General features: G+C 40.0%; 1 long non-coding RNA gene across 1 annotated transcript; it reads left to right on the top strand.

Moving 5' to 3' along the window:
* Positions 1–1291: 1291 nt before the first annotated feature.
* Positions 1292–5253, top strand: LOC117196806 (uncharacterized). The gene is made up of 3 exons (XR_004477194.2): positions 1292–1611; positions 2470–2495; positions 4812–5253. It is a non-coding gene; the product is annotated as an uncharacterized LOC117196806 (long non-coding RNA).
* The last annotated feature ends 1785 nt before the right edge of the window (positions 5254–7038 follow it).

Below are 7038 nucleotides of genomic sequence, written 5' to 3'. Positions count from 1 at the left end.
TGCTTGGAAAATACAGTTTAAAATCTAATGTCAGCAACTCACAGCGGAGACTCTTGGCCTGTCAATAATAATAATAACAATCACAGCAACAATTACATGCACTGCACTTGAAAACAGACTTTCATGTAAAAGACTCCAATTATGTGAACTCTATTGGGGCTAGCAATAGGTCCCACTTGACATGGCATGAAACTAAGGCTCTGGGGTGGTCTCTGTGTCGTTTGCCAACTATTTCCAGTTCTTCCCATTCCGGTTTTCAAGACTGGTGGTCAGTGGTTAAGAATCTGCCTGCCAACACAGGGGACACAGGTTCAAGCCCTGGTCCAGGAAGATCCCACACGCTGTGGAGCAACTAAGCCCATGTGCCACAACTACTGAGCCTGCACTCTAGAGCCCGGGAGCCACAACTACTGAGCCCGCATGCCACAACTACTGAAGCCCATGTGCCTAGAGCCTGTGCTCCGCAACAAGAGAAACCACCTCAATGAGAAGCCTGCACACCGCAACGAAGAGTAGCCCCTGCTCAATGCAACTAGAGAAAGCCTGTGCACAGCAAACGAAGACCCAACACAGCCAAAAATAAATAAATAATTTTTTTAAAAAAGAGAGAGAGACAAGGTAACACTGTACCCAGTAACCTCTATGGTTAGGCCAGGCCACATCCACATGACAGTGAAGGAGAGTGACACTGGTGCCACTTCTGAGATGGAATATTCAATTGCTGTAAATGGAAATCCTCAGGAATGCATCTTCACTTCACCTTGACAATGAACAATATTCCAAATGGTGACTACCCTGTCTACTTGGAATCCATTGAAGGCATGCGGCACCATCAGCTGACCACCATACACGTATAGCTTGAGTAAAAATCAACTTGTACTGTTTTAAGTCACAGAAGTCTTGGGATTATATGTTACCACAACATAACCAGCTCTTCCTAACTGATATAGGCTCATGGCACAACTGACTTCCCCAAGATCACACAGCTAGAAAATGTCAATGCCTTTCTCCAAGCCTCATAAGTGCTAAGGCCACTAGTCCTTCCACTATATCCCAGCTTGCTTCATGGGTTTATTGCCTCGAAAATAAAACAACATTTTCCCAGGAGCCAAAATATAAACCTAAGTGTAACCTGTCTGATCTGAGTTTAATATCCTCTATTTTGGTGAAATAAAGAAATTTTGATATTTTCATTTATTTCGTAAATAGGCCAAGCAGCCTATACTTAATCTCTTCTACTATATGAGGTTTGGAAATCTAAGTAACAACATTCCCCATCTCTAGAGCAGACAGAAAAATACTTCTCACCTTGCATAATCAATCTGTTGGTCAGACAGGAAGTAGCAATTGAGTGACAAGGACTGTATCACCACCCAGGGTGTGACACTGTGCTTTGAGAGCCTCTCAGAGCCAACACTGACTCTGGATGACCTCACAGGAAAGGTGGAGAAACCAAGCATTGCCTTATAAACATGCCCCTTTCCTAGGGTATGGCTGATGCAGTTGTTGTGACGGTCCTGAGCAGCCTCTGAATCACAGCCATCTCCATCATGAAGATCATTGGGGATCTCCTTCTGTTCTGTACAGTGCCCCATCTCTGCACCTGCTCAGGTAAGTTAAGGTTAGATAGTGCCCTGTATAGCCATTAAGCTTGTTCTCTGAAATAGCCCCTCATAGGATGTGAACATCTCAGAGAAATGTCTTGTCATGTGGATTTAAAGTATACTGGTTTGTAACAGAAACAGCCCTGGCCTGGAAAAGGAGACACTTATGTCCCACCTGGAGTTGAGGGATTTGGATCTAGTGCATTCCTTTTAAGGATTTCTATTTCCATTCATGGAACCAAAAAAAACCAAAAAAACAAAAAAGCCTTATTTTTTCGTAAGTCTCCCATTTTATTAGGACACTAGAAATTGCTGGTGCTATTAGATACTACTCCTCAGTGCAAAGACTCAGAGAAACTTGGATCTCTCCCCAAATCAATACAGGAGGATCGATATAAAGCATGATTCTCCAAAACCCAGGAGTCAACAATTAAACTTTTAAACAGTGAAAAATTACTTAAATAAGATTCTGATGCCTTGGAGATATTCCATTACATTCCTTTATATCGACTAGGAGGGGCAGAATATCAAAGATGGTGCTTCAGGCTCTTAGAAGTGGTGACTGCAATATTTTTATTGCTATCTGATTTAAAACATTATCAGAAACACGATGAACTCCAGAAAACGTCCCATGGTCAATAAACGGAGGAACTTTGGATGATTCTCTTACTTGAACCAAGGTTTACCTAACCTATTGGCCATTTGGCTTCCTCAGCAAACAGCTGGGTTTTGTGAAAGGACGGGGTAGGTGCTGAAACTCATCACCAGAGAACTACAGAGTCTCAATCGACAGACTTTCTGTTAATTAATGAGACATCACAACTTTGCTTTATTTTTAACATTTCCGACTGTATATCTCTTTCAGAAGCTGCCAGTCTGCCTTTAAAAACAGTGAGTATATTGAACCACATTTTAATTTCAGTTTAATTTCCTATTTAGTTTTACTTTAATTTCCTATTTACTATATTTAGCCAACAAATACTTATGAAATATATTTGTAAGATTAATTCAGTATGCTTGGGGGGGTGAAAGGGAAGGCAGCCACAGATAAATTGCCTTTGCTTTTCAGAAGGCAGCTGAAGAAATATGACATACATAATGTAAATAACCACAGCCTAAAGAAAATTTTTCAGAATTAAGAAAGAGCAGGAGAGGACTTCTAGTTGAGAAGATGGTGATATCTTCATGTAAGGGATAACATGTGAGAGGCAAGAGACATTTACCTTGGTTAATTGCACAGACTCTGGATTCAGATCCCAGCCCTAACACTTACCAGCTTTTATGTTAGACAAGTTCTCTTTTTAAGCCCAAATTTCCCTCATCTGTAAAATAGGGGTAATAGTAGAACCTACCCTATTCAGTTGTTCTGAAGATTAAACAAAGAAATTTCATGTAAGATTTAAGTTTAATGCCTGGCAAAGAAATGCACATATGTATACATACACACACACACACACACACACACACACACACACACACATATAATAGAAGTGGTGCTGGTAGTACTAGTGTTTGTCAGAGTGGTCATATTATTATCAATAGAAGTAGCCACAGCAGCATCAGAATATTGGAGCTGGGACATCCAAGACGGTACTGTGCTTCCTGTTCAGTAGAGGCCAGGGTAGCCCAGCTTGAGGACCAGGAAAAAAGCAGGATATCCTCCTGTGACTGTCGTAGGTAGACTGCAGCATTTACGAGAAGCACCCAGTGGTGGCCATCCCCTGCCCCATCACATACCTGCCTGTTTGTGGTCTGACTACATCACCTATGGGAATGAATGCCACTTGCGTATTGAGAGCTTGTGAGTACTGCATGGGAAGAAAAAGCACCTAGGGCAGCGTCCTCCACTGCAATCTTCTCCTCTTTCCACAAGCCTGCTTAACTCTCCAGAAGCTATACTCTGCCCACCCAGAGAAGCTGGGAGAGATAGAAAACTTGCTGCCTCACAGTCAGATTAGGGTTGAGCCACCTGCTCTGCCAGCTTGGACTGGTCCCTCCATGACAGAACCTCTAATTCCTGTCTGTCAATTGAGAGACTCTAACAAGACCATGAGCTTCCAAACTGCCGTCCCCAGAGCCCAGAGGTTCTGTAGAGGCAAGTCAGGAGTCGCCAAAGAGGTTATGGGGATCGTTTGGGGTGGTCTCCAATCCCAACCAGCTTTGGACTATTTTAAGGAGTAGAGTTCCAAATAATTTCTTATTGGAAGAAAGGGTTCTGAATCCCACACTAAAAAATTGAAAACCACTATCTTACATGACTTCTAAGAGACTCAACAGATGATTCTTAGATAAACTGTAGCCAGAGGGTCTTTACCTCCTCAATTTCCTAGTGGCTCTAAATATCTGCAGCCTTAGGGAGATAGGGAGGATAAGGCTACCACAAAGATTATATTTTCTTTGATCTAAAATAGGGAAATACAAGCTGTCAGTACTTGGACCAGAATCCCATGAACATGTTTTAAGTATTTTGTTTGGCCAGCACAGGGTTTTGGAAGGCAATAACCACCAGGCAGATGTCACTTCTTTGGTACAAAACAGGCAACTCAGCATTTACTATCTTAACACCAAGTCCCCTTTGCTCACCGTTAACTCTCTTTTAGACCACTGGATTTTGGCCACTTATCTCAGATCTTGTGGTTTTTCATCTTTGTGACTATCTTATCAAGTTAAAATATGGAGTTAGGGCCTGAGCCCAGAAGGATATGTCTACATATTGATTCCTACTCAGGAACTTTTATTTCACAAAAGGGAAGATTCTCTAATGTGCACAGACACTGGGTCCTCAGCCTAGAAACCAGCCTGTGTCCAAGGACACTGAAGGGGACATGTGGTGGAAGTTCTCCTCACTAGTGCAGGATCCAGCCTCATCACAGGCCCTGCTGACCAGAAAAGGCTGAGGGGCAGCCCACCTCAGCTTCCCTTGTCAGACGTCCCCCTCCTTTGTTGTTTTAAGATACTGGGTGATCAGTCTGGGCTCTGGGATAAGTGGAGGCAGCAGGTGGGATGGAAGTGTCACTGGTCTAGGGACATTCTGCTTCTGCCTCTGTCAGAAACTGCCTGCGGCCAGGATATTCCTTTTTAGGGACTCATTTTCCTCATCTGTAAGATGAGGTTCTGCCTATAATCTCTATAGTTCCTTTCAGCTCTAATATTGTATAAAATTTCCTCTTGTGTTAATGAATCCTGTTAACTGTGTTGTTCCCATAGGAAGAGTACTGAAAAAGTTCAGTTTCTTCGTAAAGGAAGATGTTAACTTCTCCATAGACGTGATTACAGAGCAAGGATATCGTCATTGTCATCTTCATCATCCCTGGGCCTTTTCCCTCATGTTGGCACAGGTCCCCAGGGGGTGGGGTTGGTAGGGAGGGGGCAGACACAGATTCAGAGTCATCTTTGCTGGGTGGAGAAAACTGCGCTCTCCTTCAGACTCCCCACCTCACTGACTGACAAATACAAACATGTCAAAATAAACTAAAAAGTACAATGAAATTCTAACAATTCATTGTTGAGGTCTAAGTATCAAATAAAATAATTACGCTTATTAAAAACTTTGTAGAACTATCATCTACCTAGTAACCTTAATAGATCAAAAGATAAAAACCCATTTTAAATGGAACATAAAGAGCAAAATATGTATAACACCAAGAGCAACGGTCATAAATTTTTTTAGGAAAGACATGCCTTCATAACTACAAATTTATTCCATAAATACCTTTCATAGTAATAATTTTATAGCAAAAATTATCAAAATAAACCAGTGAACTTTCTGACACAGCTTAAAAAATCTAACTTAAGCCTAAGGTTTAAAAAGTATATTTTTAGAATTGGCAAAAAAATTTTCATCTGCAATGAAAGAGACACTATTTGGGTAATTTATTTTCTAATTGTTCTAATGAAACTCTAATTCCTAGTCAAGTCTTCTTTACTTGACATACCAGTCTGTTTTAACAATGATGCTGTGTGACTCTACTCAGGGAGTAGGGGACATTTGTAAATGCTACTCTAAATTTAACACAGCTCTGAACCACCTTTATTATTTTAATTATCAATCGAATTGTGCCACCAACGTCAGCTATTCCATGTTAATAAATACCGACCCATGATTTTAGACTCCCAACCCTCTAATCCTAATGTTAAATGCATAATTTATCCATAAACCTAGCCAGTTCATAGTGTTTAACTCAAATCTATGCTTAACACTAAGCTCACAATATTTGACTCCAATCTGTTAATCACAGTAAGACGCTCAGTAATCTAATAATTCTCAGCCTTTGATGTTTCTGACACACCTTCTCAACCCAATCATAGACATGAAGAACCAGTACGTAAGTGCACAAAAGAGAAGAGATATTGGTCCAGAAATGCTGAGTAGTGAATAAAAACAAAAGACCACTCTTTCTCCTTCTGTTTCATTTCCCTTTTTCCTATCAAATAGTTTTCCTTTTCTCTATGTTATTTTTTTCTCTTTCTATATATTCCTTCTCTGTGATTTTTTATTGCTCTTTTAAATTTTCCTAACTTTTCCTTAAATTCAATACCTTTTTCTCATTCTCTCTAGCCCCCATAAGTATCTTTTATTTATTCGAGCCTTCCAACATCCATACCTCAAGGTCTGACTGTAAATCTCTTTGCAGCGATGGTCAGATGAGCACATATACCCACATACACCCTTTGGGAAAATTTATATTTTTAGACATTTGTCTCAAATGAAGAGACCTTGGGACCCACCTCCAAAACTTTTATCACATATATTATTCTGTAGTCAAATCCTTACCTAGGTTTGAGGCCTAATTTATAGCTTATATCTCAACATTTAGAAATAAATTCTAATTTCACATAAATCCAAACAATGTTCACCTTATATCTAAATCCCAATTTTTACCTTTCACAGTTACTTCTATAGCGTAATTCTTCACCATTCTCCTCAAAAGCCAACTCTTAATTCTCTCTTTTAACTCAAACCTCGAAATAGAAATCTTTAACATTATTCTGCATACGATTCATTTCATATAAATAAATCTGAGAACCAACACTGAAGTCAGTGCTGAACTTTTAAAACTGTCAACCAAATTTTTTGTTGTCTCTGGGTCTTATTTCTATTCACTGATTGAATCAAAATGCCTGTTTATATGAATACGGTACTCTGCTTGTGTGTGACTGTGTCACTGGAAGCTATAATCTCACTTTGTGCGTCAATAAGTACTTACGTATATGTTCACACGTGACTCTTTATAGACGACCAGATCATTGCTGGTGGCCCCAGTGATCTGGCCATAAGAACTGTATTTGAAAGTCATTATGCATGAGAAAATAGTGAGTTACTCATTTTCAGTTTATAAATATGCAGGTTGTTCCATTTAATATCTTACTGTTGACTATTTACAATGGTACAAATAAGTCCCTGTTGTTGGTTTCCCCAAGTACTGAAAGGCTG

This window comes from Orcinus orca, chromosome 3 (assembly GCF_937001465.1).
Source record: "Orcinus orca chromosome 3, mOrcOrc1.1, whole genome shotgun sequence".
In the NCBI taxonomy this organism is placed as follows: Eukaryota; Metazoa; Chordata; class Mammalia; order Artiodactyla; family Delphinidae; genus Orcinus; species Orcinus orca.
The sequence above is the reverse complement of the archived record's forward strand: the minus strand, read 5'-3'. Positions and strand labels throughout refer to the sequence as shown.